Source organism: Periplaneta americana, chromosome 16 (assembly GCF_040183065.1).
Source record: "Periplaneta americana isolate PAMFEO1 chromosome 16, P.americana_PAMFEO1_priV1, whole genome shotgun sequence".
NCBI classification, from domain to species: domain Eukaryota; kingdom Metazoa; phylum Arthropoda; class Insecta; order Blattodea; family Blattidae; genus Periplaneta; species Periplaneta americana.
In genome coordinates, this window is record NC_091132.1 from 13,436,408 (window position 1) to 13,450,901 (window position 14,494).

Sequence of the window (14,494 nt, forward strand, 5' to 3'; positions counted from 1 at the left end):
CCATTCTTGAATGAGTAAGACTCGTGCTCAGGTGGGGTATCATTTTAAAGCGCAAATATATAGTATATAAAATGTAATATGTATATATATATTACATTTTATATATTGTATTTTGTACGTCAACAGCTCTGTAATGTAAGTATTTTTTTATATTTCATATTTTCAGATGTTCGACCAGATGTTTTCAGGAGTTCATTTTAACCACTAGCAGCATCCGTTTCTTTCCTTCATGTAAGTAAGTTTTCTACTGCTTACTCATAAAATGATTTTAGTGTTGATATTCATGTTTTATTTCATGATTTTCGTTATTCTATTTTATTTCATTTTCTTCAATACCAACACTGCAGTTATTTCTATCAAACATTTAGTACAAATGTTTCAATTGGTTACACATTTTGCAAGTTACTTCAGAGCTACAATTGATTCTAGATAAATATTTCCTTATAGGAATAAACCTTGGATATAAATAGTAAAATTCGTCATATTTTCGATGACTACTTGAAATGGTAAAATAATGTATTCCAGATAGATATTTAATTGTAGTGTCAAACATTGAGTATAAATATTTCAATTCTTCATACTTCTGATTATTACTTGAAATGGTAATTGCACCCTACATAGAAAGTTAATTATTGTATCAGACTTTCATTATAAGTATTTAAATTCGTCACACATTTGATTATTACTTGAAATGGTAATTGCACTCTACATAGACATCTAATTATTGTATCGAACATTGAGTATAAATATTTCAATTCATCACGCTTCAAATGATTATTTTAAATGGTAATTTGTTCCTACATAGTTAATTATTGTATCGACCATTGAGTATAAATATTTAAATTCGTCACACTTCTGATTATTATTTGAAATGGTAATTGGACCCTACATAGACAGCTAATCAAACATTGAGTATAAATATTTAAATTCGTCACACATCTGATTATTATTTGAAATGGTAATTGAATCCTACATAGACAGCTAATCAAACATTGAGTATAAATATTTAAATTCGTCACACTTCTGATTATTATTTGAAATGGTAATTGAACCCTACATAGACAGCTAATCAAACTTTGAGTATAAATATTTAAATTCGTCACACTTCTGATTATTATTTGAAATGGTAATTGGACCCTACATAGACAGCTAATCAAACATTGAGTATAAATATTTAAATTCGTCACACTTCTGATTATTATTTGAAATAGTAATTAGGCCCTACAAAGACAGCTAATCAAACATTGAGTATAAATATTTAAATTCGCCACACATCTGATTATTATTTGAAATGGTAATTGGACCCTACATAGACAGCTAATCAAACATTGAGTATAAATATTTAAATTCGTCACACTTCTGATTATTATTTGAAATGGTAATTGGACCCTACATAGACAGCTAATTAAACTTTGAGTATAAATATTTAAATTCGTCACACTTCTGATTACTATTTGAAATGGTAATTGGACCCTACATAGACAGCTAATCAAACATTGAGTATAAATATTTAAATTCGTCACACTTCTGATTATTATTTGAAATGGTAATTAGGCCCTACATAGACAGCTAATCAAACATTGAGTATAAACATTTAAATTCGTCACACTTCTGATTATTATTTGAAATGGTAATTAGGCCCTACATAGACAGCTAATCAAACATTGAGTATAAATATTTAAATTCGTCACACTTCTGATTATTATTTGAAATGGTAATTGGACCCTACATAGACAGCTAATCAAACTTTGAGTATAAATATTTAAATTCGTCACACTTCTGATTATTATTTGAAATGGTAATTGAACCCTACATAGACAGCTAATCAAACATTGAGTATAAATATTTAAATTCGTCACACTTCTGATTATTATTTGAAATGGTAATTGGACCCTACATAGACAGCTAATCAAACATTGAGTATAAATATTTAAATTCGTCACACTTCTGATTATTATTTGAAATGGTAATTAGACCTTACATAGGCAGCTAAGCAAACATTGAGTATAAATATTTAAATTCGTCACACTTCTGATTATTATTTGAAATGGTAATTGAACCCTACATAGACAGCTAATCAAACATTGAGTATAAATATTTAAATTCGTCACACTTCTGATTATTATTTGAAATGGTAATTGGACCCTACATAGACAGCTAATCAAACATTGAGTATAAATATTTCAATTCGTCACGCTTCAAATGATTATTTTAAATGGTAATTTGTTCCTACATAATTATTGTATCGACCATTGAGTATAAATATTTAAATTCGCCATATTCTGATTATTATTTGAAATAGTAATTGGACCCAACATAGACATCTAATTATTGTATCAGACATTGAGTATAAATATTTAAATTCGTCACACTTCTGATCATTACTTGAAATGGTCATCCGATCCTACAGTTAATTATTGTATCGAACACTGAGTATAAATATTTCAAGTTGTCAGTCATACTTTTGATGATTCCTCCACGTAGTGATGAGATAAAAGATAGATAATTAATTAAGTTATTGTATCAAACATTGAATATAAATTTTTCAATTCGTCACAGTTTTGATGATTAGCTGAAATGGCAATTGAATAAAACAACGTGCCAAGTCAAACTTAAATAAACTTTAATTATTCTGTAGGCCTACGCGACAAGGTCACAAACATTACAACTTAATGCTGTATGCAGTTTGAATACGTAAAACTATAACCTACAACTTGATAATAAAATATAACTCAGAAATGAATCATTGAAATAAAACCTTCTCCTGTAAAATTTAGTTTTGTGAACTCGAGCTGCTGTTTCATTGGAGACCTCAATTTGTTCTCATATGTTGTACTAGACAGAAGATGTGCGATATAATGATCTCTTTGGGATTATATTCACCTTCAAGAAACAAAAAAAAGTCTTGATACTTTGTTTGAAGCTGGCGGAATTTTTAACCGAGCAAAATAAGTACCTGTGTGTGTGATACAATCAGAGTTAATGAGCGTGCAGGAGAGAAGGTGCAAAAAAACTCGAGCAAGAGTTGATGACCACATCACCCGTGTCAAGAATACAGCACTCTCCCAGTAAGGTTGCATTCAACTCCAAGCTGGAACATCCCGTTCAGAATTCTCCATCCACTCTGTTGTGCATATTGAGCTAGTTCTCTTCGCCGGAACATTTCGTCCTAATGTTTCCTTCAAGGACCAATCTCTCTGCTTATTCCGTCTATCTTTTGTGAGGATTATGAAGCCTCTGATTATTAGGTTCAAACCTCTGAACGTGGAACATTTTTCTGCGTATGACTCAAGAAAATGTTTAACAAAAATTACAGCAATGTTCCTTACCGGAGTGATGTCGATGCCACTCGCAATGCCTTTGTTAGTTAAAGAAATTCGTTTGTTCGCTCATGGCCCAGATTATGCTTTTACTACAACATTGCTCAAATGGAATGCGAAACCTATAAGCTTAATTATGTTAGTGGATACATCCTCATTAGTAAGGATCGTATTCTGTCCCAGGGCGTACGGAGATAAGGTTAGTTGTTCGTGCTTCGCTCGAGAAACAGATGCAATTAGGGAATGTTTGCATTTTGTCTGTGCTGTAGTTGACGTTATATTCATGATTCAAAACTATACCCCGCAGACTGTTCACAATGCATTCTAGTGGTAAAGAATGGCACTAAGATGATCTTTCCTACAATTTAAATTCTGTATTCGTTTATCTGATTAATTTATTTTTTACTAACAGAGTTAAGGCTATAAAGCATTCTCTTCCACTCAACCAGTATAAAAATACATATACATAGCAAACATAATAAACAATAGTAATAGAGAAAAAATGGAATAATAATAATAATAATAATAATAATAATAATAATAATAATAGTAAATAATAATAATAAATGGATTAATCTTGCACAGGATAGGGACCGATGGCGGGCTTATGTGAGGGTGGCAATGAACCTTCGGGTTCCTTAAAAGCCATTTGTAAGTAAGTATGTAAGTATTAATAATAATAATAATAATAATAATAATAATAATAATAATAATAATAACAGTATTAATAATAATAATAGTAATAATAGAAATAAACGTAATAATAATAATAGTAATAATAATAATAATAATAATAATAATAATAGTAGTAGTAGTAATAATAATGGTATTAATAATAATAATATTAATAATAATAACAGTATTAATAATAATAATGATAATAATAATAATAATAATAATAATAATAGTATTAATAATAATAATAGTAGTAATAATAATAATAGTAATAATAGAAATAATCGTAATAATAATAGTAATAATAATAGTATTAATAATAATAATAGTAGGAATAATAATAGTAGTAGTAATAATAATAGTAATAATAATAATAATAATAATAATAATAATAATAATAATAATAATAGTAATAATAGAAATAATAATCGTAATAATAATAATAGTAGTAGTAATAATATCAATAATAGTAATAATAATAATAGTAGTAATAATAATAATAGTAATAATAATAATAATAATAATAATAATAGTAATAATAATAGTAATAGTAATTTATTTATTTATTTATTTATTATTAATATTTGTGTGCTGAACAACAGCCAGAGGCCAATTATAGTTCAGCACAATACACAAACAGAAGATACAAAGGTGCAAAACAAAAATAAATAATATCTTAAATAACAAAAACATACATAAATAAAATTGAGTACAAACAGTAAAAACTAATAATCAAAACGAAACTAAACCTTAAAAGGATCTAAATTGTGCCCAAATAATAATATTAATAATAATAATAATAATAATAATAATAATAATAATAATAATAATAATAATAATAATAATAATAATCGTAATAATAATAGTAATAATAATAATAATAATAATAATAATCGTAATAATAATAGGAGAAAAATTTAGCTAGATGTTTAGATACAAGTAAATCTAAGAGTTAAACAATTATAATCAAACAATAACACAATTTGGACCAAAGGAATGATTAACATAATGAAGGAAAATTGATATATTAAAAATAAAATAATATTCTACAAAAGTAATATTTGAAGAAAAATCATACTCTAGAGACGAAAAGAAGTTTTTTGATAATCTCTTTTTGAAAGTAGTCAATACCTGACAGCCCTTTACACTATGTACAGTAGTGGCAAAAAAAAAAAAACAGACCGACCCTTTTAGCTGATTTCAGAGCCTTGTTCACTCAGAGCACTATATACTGGTAGCTAAGACTTTCGTTGTTCGAATCCTGCCTGGGAAGGACACTTTTTTTGTTCCTTATTCAAATTTATTCCCAATACTTTCCGATAAGTGTAAATCTAAGGAATTTTCTATGTCACATCAGTAAATTTAAAAATGCAGTTATATTGTCAGACTCCAAAGCAGCTATTCTATCAATAGTCTCTAGACACACACCTTCATCTCAAACAGCAGAAATAACTAAAATGCTCTCTCAATTAATATCACTCAATAAAAGAATTGTATTCCAATGGATACCATCCCATTGTGCACTGCTACTTACAGACCTGTTACTAAATCTACGTATTACTTTGTGAAAAGATGTATTAAATCTACATACTTATACTTTAACAAACAAAATTTGATAACACAATCTCAAGGGAAAAAATGGAACTCTCTGCATCAAAATCCACAGTTAATTCCCGATTTACCACGAAAATCGTCTGTAGCTGCATTTGGATTGGCAACAGGCCATGACTGTTTGGCCAAACACCTGCATAGAATTGGAATATATCAGTCCCCTAACTGCCCATTGTGCAACTCAAACCAAGAAATAGATTCGGAACACCTCAAAATCTGTGCTTCAGTGGCTGACCATGACAATATCTTTGAAAAATATTGGAGTGCAAGAGGTCAAATGACTTTGTCAAACGCCTGACATTAGAAAACAACAATAATAACATATTTTGATATAACAAAAGTTAATTTAATACAATATCTAAAGTTTCATTTCACTATTTAAAAATCTCTCATTTCTTTGGCCCACCCTGTATTACAGCTAGAAGAATTTTTGTTTATGAAAAACGTGCTATATGGTAAACAAAACGCGAGAATTCTTGCACCTTACACTAACATTACACTCACAAAGAACTAAACTTACCGTTTACGAAACACCTCCGTCAGCACGAACACTAATAGACTGGAAAGCAAACAGTTTCCACGGTGTAATATCTGCACACATGTTTGACCTTTCACAGTCAGGTCGAAGTAGTGTTTCATGGAAATTTTACTTAATGCATGAACCATAAACAATTTGAAAAGTAGAATATTTCCAAGAAAAGGTTATCGACTCCATCTTTACACCATGGCCGCCTTAAACAGATTTGCTAACTTTTAATTAACGCATGGGATGTTTTAAATGTTGTTATCGAATTCTAAGAACATAGCGTCCCATTCGGTGTTTTATTGTACTATCAGATGCTGGCGTGACCTGTAATGGCTTTCAAATGATAGTCCGTTTGTACAGGTTTGGGCAAGTTGTTACGCATCACTGGGCTGCTGAACATCAGTTCCACAAAATTGGACCGCGAGAGTTTCAGAAATCTCATCCTGATGTTCAAATTTTGAAGCTTCAGTTCTTAGAAACTGATTTAAAGGATGAAGGGCTGTAATTTCTTGAAAGAGTAATTTATCGTTACAAGATAACCTTTAACAACGTACCAATTTGTGTTTCAAAATATATGCGAATAAATTGGTGCTGTTCTTTTCTGCTTTGTTTGAAGGATTAGACAAACATGTGTGTTCCATTTCATCTTCATCTTTTTCACGGACGTCCGACATAACTTCGTCAAATACTAAGCTAGCATTATTTCGTGTCATCCTTGGTTTTGTTATCAAGGACGCTATTTAGGTGACTATTTCGCTTATGTATCAAATCATGAATGGAATGTAAGAATTCGATGTTTTTCAACCTATCAGAGCCATTATCACTCCAACATTCTCGATTTCATATTGGCATTTTTGTCTTATCGCTGATGATTTGCAATTGTCTCCACAAATAATGAGGAATACCATAAGTTAATTATCAATAAATTCATACGTAATGAATCAACGTTTGACTGCCTCCGTGGTCTGTTGGTCAGCATGCTGGCTTGCAGATCCGGAGGTCCCGTGTTCGATTCCCAGGCTTGGCTCTCGGTGAATTTTTCTTGAAGAAGAGAGTCTAGAGTCTGGAAATTTGTATGAATGTGAGTGTGCCGGGTTAATATTAATTAACCAATCATCACAATATAAAAATACATCAGGACTGTCGCTGGGCAGTAGACTGAATACACGTTTCAGCGTCACATTGTTGACAAGTAACTCAATCTGTTAGCACAACCATAAAGCATCTAATAGATGTATAGTTACCAACAACGGAAAAAAAAGAATCAACGTCAATTTCCTCAACAATAAACGGAAAAAAAAAAAAAAGAATCAACGTCAATTTCCTCAACAATAAATACACGAAAATAACTTTTCTTTTGCGAAACGTCATTCTACAATTAATTAAATTTCCTTGTTTTTATAAGAAAATTAGTATTTCCTTTATTTCGTTATTTTTCTGTTATGTGTAGTTAGAGTATTTAACACTAGATGGCTCTAGTGGGATTTTTAATACACATTTTAATTCTCTCTTTACGAATGCGAGTGAAATATGTTACGATATAAATAAATTATGTTTCATTAACTTTATTTGATTAGTCATTTTTTAGTTATTATATAGGCCTACGCGAAGTATTTCTATTAAATACCACTGATGTTTTCCATTTCATTTCGAAAAATTCATGACCTCTTCCATAAAATGAAAAACTTTTTTGTTATTATCTACGACAGAATTGAAGCATGTTTTGTATAGTAACAAACTACAGAATGATTTATATAGAACTAGCATATTTCTTTCTTTATTTCAAAACGAATGATGCTAGCCACAATTTGTTATAGGGGAGAGTCGGGTAGTATCGGACATCGGGTAGTATCGGACAGTGCGTTTCTTTCATCTACCACCATATGGTAGTACCTGAATGACATGGTTAAGTTTCTCTGTGCGACATCACAGAAACGTGACCATGTCAATCAGGTACTATCATCGTGTAGTAGATGAAAGAAACTCACTGTCCGATATTACCCGATGTCCGATACTACCCGACTCTCCCCTACCTCAAATGTAGAGTATCTTTGGGAGATTACTAACCTCTATAGCAAATGTTGAAAATTCACTTAATGACCAGTTTTTAACGTCAAATTAAGCAGGAGTTTCGATTCCCTGTCACGAGATGCGCAGATGTTTATTCTTTATTCCTTATTGTTGGCAGTTGTTTTCGACATTTTGTTTTAGTCACTGAAAATGCAGTACACATTAAATTAAAAGCTCTACCTTGTGAAGCAATACTGGATTACGAATTCAATTACAGCTACTCAAAGGGCATACCAGAGAGAATTTGGTGTCCGTAATCCCACCAAAGAAACATAATATTGGGACTGGTAAACAAATTCGAAACAACTGGATCTCTAAAAGAATATGACAATAAATATACAGAATAAAGAATAAACATCTGCGCATCTCATGACAGGGAATCAAAACTCCTGCTTAATTTGACGTTAAAAACTGGTCATTAAGTGAATTTCCAGCTGAATAAATAAATAATTTTCAGCATTTGCTGTTGAGATTGGTAATTTCCCAAAGATACTCTACATTTGAGGTATAACAAATTGTGGCTAGCATCATTCGTTTTAAAATAAAGACAGAAAGAAATGTTTTAGTTCTATATAAATCACTCTGTACTTCCTTTTGCTTGTAAGTATAAATTTATCAAAATATGGACAAATGGATTGAATAGAATATTAGAAAGGCAGAAGTGGGAATAATTTCTAAAGAATTTTTTAAATATTATGTTAGATAAGTTTGAAATATAAACATACTTCTCTAGTAACATCTCTGAGGGATGACATTGTGATAATTGTTAAAAAAAAATCCTTCCAAATCCTAATTAATCACATGATGCCACATTAATAGCAATTGCAATTTTTCACGCCCTTTTCTTTGTTTCCCTTCTTTAAAATTTAATATCTGTTTAACTTACATATGTATAATATATTTTTTTTTTTTTAGGATATACTGAGTCCTTAAGAGCTACCCTCAATGGGGGCAGTTTACTATTAATAATAATAATAATAATAATAATAATAATAATAATAATAATAATAATAATACTTTCTGGTACACAAAATGGATGTGGGCGAGATCTCTCCGACTATTTGGAATAGCTCCTCATTCTCATTCAATTATTTTACGTACCACTTGTCACAATGTTCTCTTTTAAGAGAATCTTATTTTTATGTGGACAGTAAAGAAAAAATTAAAATATTGTTTCCATAAATCACTGTCGCCTTAACAAAGGTAATAAACAAAAGTAAGAGCTCCTGCAATGTGCAGAATTTCCAGCGAGTCCGCTTCGTGGGATTCCTCGACAAAATTTCTCTCCTGAGACGCATAACCAATGGAAATCCCTGTAACTGGTGCAGCGACTGGAACGGGAAAAACACTTTAAGAACAATAAAGAATGCTGTTCTAGTCAGAAGTTGATTCCAAGGGCACAGAATGCATTTATTCTATTTGGTAAGACGTTGGTCTCGGAGAACATGGAGAACACAAGGAAAAGTAGGGATGTGTTAGGAAAACAACGAGAATGCTATGAGAAAAAGGAGAAATAAGGACAATACAGTGAGATGAAGGATGAGACATGGAGAAGAATAAGGCGAATACAAGGAGAATTCAATAAGAACATGGAGAATTAAGGAAGAGCAAAGGGAATACAAGGAGAACAATGGGAAGTTAAGAGTAACAATGTGAAGACAAGGAGAAAAGTGGGAAACAAGAAGAATAAGGGGAAGACTATGAGAGAAAGGGGAAAACAATCAGACAAGAGGAATAACAGTAAAACAAGAGAGCGGTTGCTTCTTAAATTGACTGTCAATATCCAGAAGTGTTGTATCAGTGAAGAAGTATGTCGTGTCAGTGAAGTGTGCTGTGTAAGTGAAACGTGTTCCTGTCAGTGAAGCTTTATAGTTTATAGTGGCAGTGCAAAGTATTTGAACAGTGAAATGTTTTTGAAGTGTTAGTGAAATCAGGATAGAATCAGTGAAATGTGTCGTAGTTCCAGTGCAGTGAGTGAGTTGTCAGCGAAATGAGTGTAGTGCTGAAAGGTACTTGTGCAGATATGAACATATCATACTCGTGGGTTTTAGTTCGATCTTACATTTAAGATACAAATTAGATTTATTTCAAATATTATTTTAAGTGATCGTTTCATTTAATTAAGGATATTCCCTGTGCTTGTTATTGTTATTATTATTATTATTATTAATTATTGTTAGTATTAATTATTAGTATTATTATTAATTGTATTTTTAATTAATAAGTTTATTATTGTCATTATTGAGTGTAATAAGTTACCACTGCCACCGGGTATATACCCTTTGCAGTGTGAATAAATACATACATACATACATACATACATACATACATACATACATACATACATACATACATACATACATACATACATACATACATCTTATGGGATTCGAACTCAGCCACATATGAGAAGGTAAACTCCCTACCGCCGCAGCTACTCCAGTAATGGCGGTGGTAGTAATAGCAGCAATATTTCATTAATCGACACTTTCAACTGCAAAGCTTCAACAACATAGGCGAGAAATAAACAACAAATTTTGTCCACAGTTCTCTACCAGGGACAGGGTTCTCTAACCTGCTGTAAATCTACAACATGGGACTCACAGGCCTTCTTCTCTCCAGGAAGAAGCCGAGGAATGGAATACAAATGTTATGTGCAGGCTTTGATTTGACTATCGTCAATCCGTTCTAAAGTAACTTTTGTGACATATCCTGATCTGAGTTTTTTACTCGAGATGTAGAAGTCTTCAGAACTCGAGAATCGTCCTAAGAGCCCCGATATTAGAAATGCCTTCCCTACATATTATATTAGCCTTTTGCGAGCTATTGCGCAGACGCTGAGAATTTTTCTGCTGTCTCTGTCATAACTAAATATAGTATACAGATATCAGGCAATGTTTTCTCGAATATGTTTTGTAAGTGATACTTTAGAGGACAATGACCAGTAAGAAGACTTTTAATTGTCTTTGTTTTCTTTTTGGGTTTAAAGTATCTTCCGCTGCGAAAAAGTTATGAACTTCTACGCTTGTCTTTCTTCAGGGACAGTTTCTCACTACATTTGTTTTCTCCTCTCAGGCTCCAAATTCCTTCTGAAAATAGCTGTGTCATTCTTTATTGACCCGTCTGTAAACAATAGTGAAACCTGTTTATAACAGAATCTGTCTGTTTTCGAAATTTGGTTGCTACACTTCAAATTTTATGTAAAATACCAATGCTGGTAATAATCCATGCAAAGAAATTTATTTACCTTTAAAATACTTTACCCTTTCCTAGGTTTGAATCCAGGAATCTCGTATCCACAGCTAGAATGGTACCGCGAGACTACGAAGAGCACCTGTAGTAGATAAGGTTATGGGTATTGTCAGTTTTCTTCAGCCAGATTAGTATAATTGGTCAGCTTTCTCGTATATATTCTACTGCAAGTTGTTAAGGCTTTGAATGTATTTTCATTATTATTAATATGACGAGTATAATTACTTTTTTCTACCTTTTTACACGGTTTTAGACCCTGGACTCACTTCACCGGCATTATCACCTTCATCTCATTCGACGCTAAATAACCTAAGATGTTGATAAAGCGTCGTAAAATAACCTACTAAAAATATGCCTTTTTATAAAATTTCAAGCAACTATATCTGCTTTAGAAGGTCTAGTTGCTCGTCATATCTTCTTGAAAAGAGCCATCTTATCTTTATAAAAAGAATTCAGGCAACTAAATCTGCTTTGAAAGGTCTAGTTGCTCATCATATCTTCTTGAAATGAGCCATCTTATCTTTATAAAAGGATTCAGGCAACTACATCTGCTTTGAAAGGTCTAGTTGCGCATGATATCTTCTTGAAAAGACCCATCTTATCTTTATAAAAGGATTCAGGCAACTAAATCTGCTTTGAAAGGTCTAGTTGCTCGTCATATCTTTTTGAAAAGAGCCATCTTATCTTTATAGAAGGATTCAGGCAACTAAATCTGCTTTGAAAGGTCTAGTTGCTCGTCATATCTTTTTGAAAAGAGCCATCTTATCTTTATAAAAGGGTTAATGCAACTAAATCTCCTTTGAAAGGTCTAGTTGCCCATCATATCTTCTTGAAATGACCCATCTTATCTTTATAAAAGGATTAATGCAACTAAATCTCCTTTGAAAGGTCTAGTTGCCCATCATATCTTCTTGAAATGACCCATCTTATCTTTATAAAAGGATTAATGCAACTAAATCTGCTTTGAAAGGTCTAGTTGCTCATCATATCTTCTTGAAATGAGCCATCTTATCTTTATAAAAGGATTCAGGCAACTAAATCTGCTTTGAAAGTCTAGTTGCTCATCACATCTTTTTGAAATGAGCCATCTTATCTTTATAAAAGGTTTCAGGCAACTAAATCTGCTTTGAAAGATCTAGTTGCTCATCATATCTTCTTGAGAAGACCCATCTTATCTTTATAAAAGGATTCAGGCAACTAATCTGCTTTGAAAAGTCTAGTTGCCCATCATATCTTCTTGAAATGACCCATCTTATCTTTATAAAAGGATTAATGCAACTAAATCTCCTTTGAAAGGTCTAGTTGCCCATCATATCTTCTTGAAATGACCCATCTTATCTTTATAAAAGGATTAATGCAACTAAATCTGCTTTGAAAGGTCTAGTTGCTCATCATATCTTCTTGAAATGAGCCATCTTATCTTTATAAAAGGATTCAGGCAACTAAATCTGCTTTGAAAGTCTAGTTGCTCATCACATCTTTTTGAAATGAGCCATCTTATCTTTATAAAAGGTTTCAGGCAACTAAATCTGCTTTGAAAGATCTAGTTGCTCATCATATCTTCTTGAGAAGACCCATCTTATCTTTATAAAAGGATTCAGGCAACTAATCTGCTTTGAAAAGTCTAGTTGCGCATCATATCTTCTTGAAATGAGCCATCTTATCTTTATAAAAGGATTAATGCAACTAAATCTGCTTTGAAAGGTCTAGTTGCTCATCATATCTTCTTGAAATGAGCCATCTTATCTTTATAAAAGGATTCAGGCAACTAAATCTGCTTTGAAAAGTGTAGTTGCTCATCATATCATCTTGAAAAGACCCATCTTATCTTTATAAAAGGATTCAGGCAACTAAATCTGCTTTGAAAAGTCTAGTTGCTCATCATATCTTCTTGAAATGAGCCATCTTATCTTTATAAAAGGATTCAGGCAACTAAATCTGCTTTGAAAAGTCTAGTTGCTCATGATATCTTCTTGAAATGAGCCATCTTATCTTTATAAAAGGATTCAGGCAACTAAATCTGCTTTGAAAGGTCTAGTTGCTCATCATATCTTCTTGAAATGAGCCATCTTATCTTTATAAAAGGATTCAGGCAACTAAATCTGCTTTGAAAGGTCTAGTTGCTCATGATATCTTCTTGAAAAGACCCATCTTATCTTTATAAAAGGATTCAGGCAACTGAATGTGCTTTTAAATGTTCCGCAAAACAGCGGAAATCTTTGTGTCACTGCAGAGAGGTTTCTTATCTTTGTGAAAAGATCCAAACAACTGAATCTGCTTTGAAATATCTTGTAAAACAATGGGACTCTTTGGTCATGATGTGTCATTGCAGAGAGTCATCTTACCTTTGTGAAATAATTCAAGCAACTGAATCTACTTTTGAAAATATTCCGAAAAATAGGGAAATCTTTGATCATGACGTGTCATTGCAGAGAGTCATCTTATCTTTGTGAAAGGATACCAGCAACTGAATCTACTTTGAAATCTTCAGTAAAACTTTTTCTTTATGATATAACATTGCAGTGAGTCATCTCATCTTTGTAACAGGATACAAAGAACTACGAGTAAATCTACTTTAAAAAGGTCCATGATGCTTTATTTCAAGAATCTTGGCATCTATGTTGGAAGATTTGAGCAACTAAACCTGCTTTGACAATCTTCTCAAAAGTGCACGACTTGTTTTGTTCATGTCGGAGTCTTTCCATCTGTACTAAATATTGAAGCAACTAATTCTGCTTTGAGAGTCTAAACAAAATAATCTTCTACTGTGACCCGAACTACAAAAGTGAAGCAAGAGCAATGCGGGCCCTCCTATCACGTTGCTTTGTTGCGATAAAAAGTAGACAAATGACGTGGTGGTTGCGTGAAACAGAAAGTGAATTGTGTTCATCGTCCCTGTTCATGACACGTTTAGAAGATGTCACAATTACGTGGAATTGTTATAACATCGCAAGGTAATTAGCAGTGATGTGAAGACAGAAGACAGTCACACCTCGTAGTCAAGATGGCGATTCCTAGAATTTATGACTAGTGTTAGGAT

General features: G+C 31.9%; 1 long non-coding RNA gene across 1 annotated transcript in view; it reads left to right on the forward strand.

The window, feature by feature from the left end:
* The window catches only part of LOC138716311 (uncharacterized), a 417,126-nt gene that overhangs the window by 277,447 nt on the left and 125,185 nt on the right, over positions 1-14,494 (forward strand). Inside the window, exon 3 of the long non-coding RNA XR_011336634.1 lies at positions 167-231. This is a non-coding gene — a long non-coding RNA (uncharacterized lncRNA). The remainder of the gene's footprint in view (positions 1-166; positions 232-14,494) is intronic.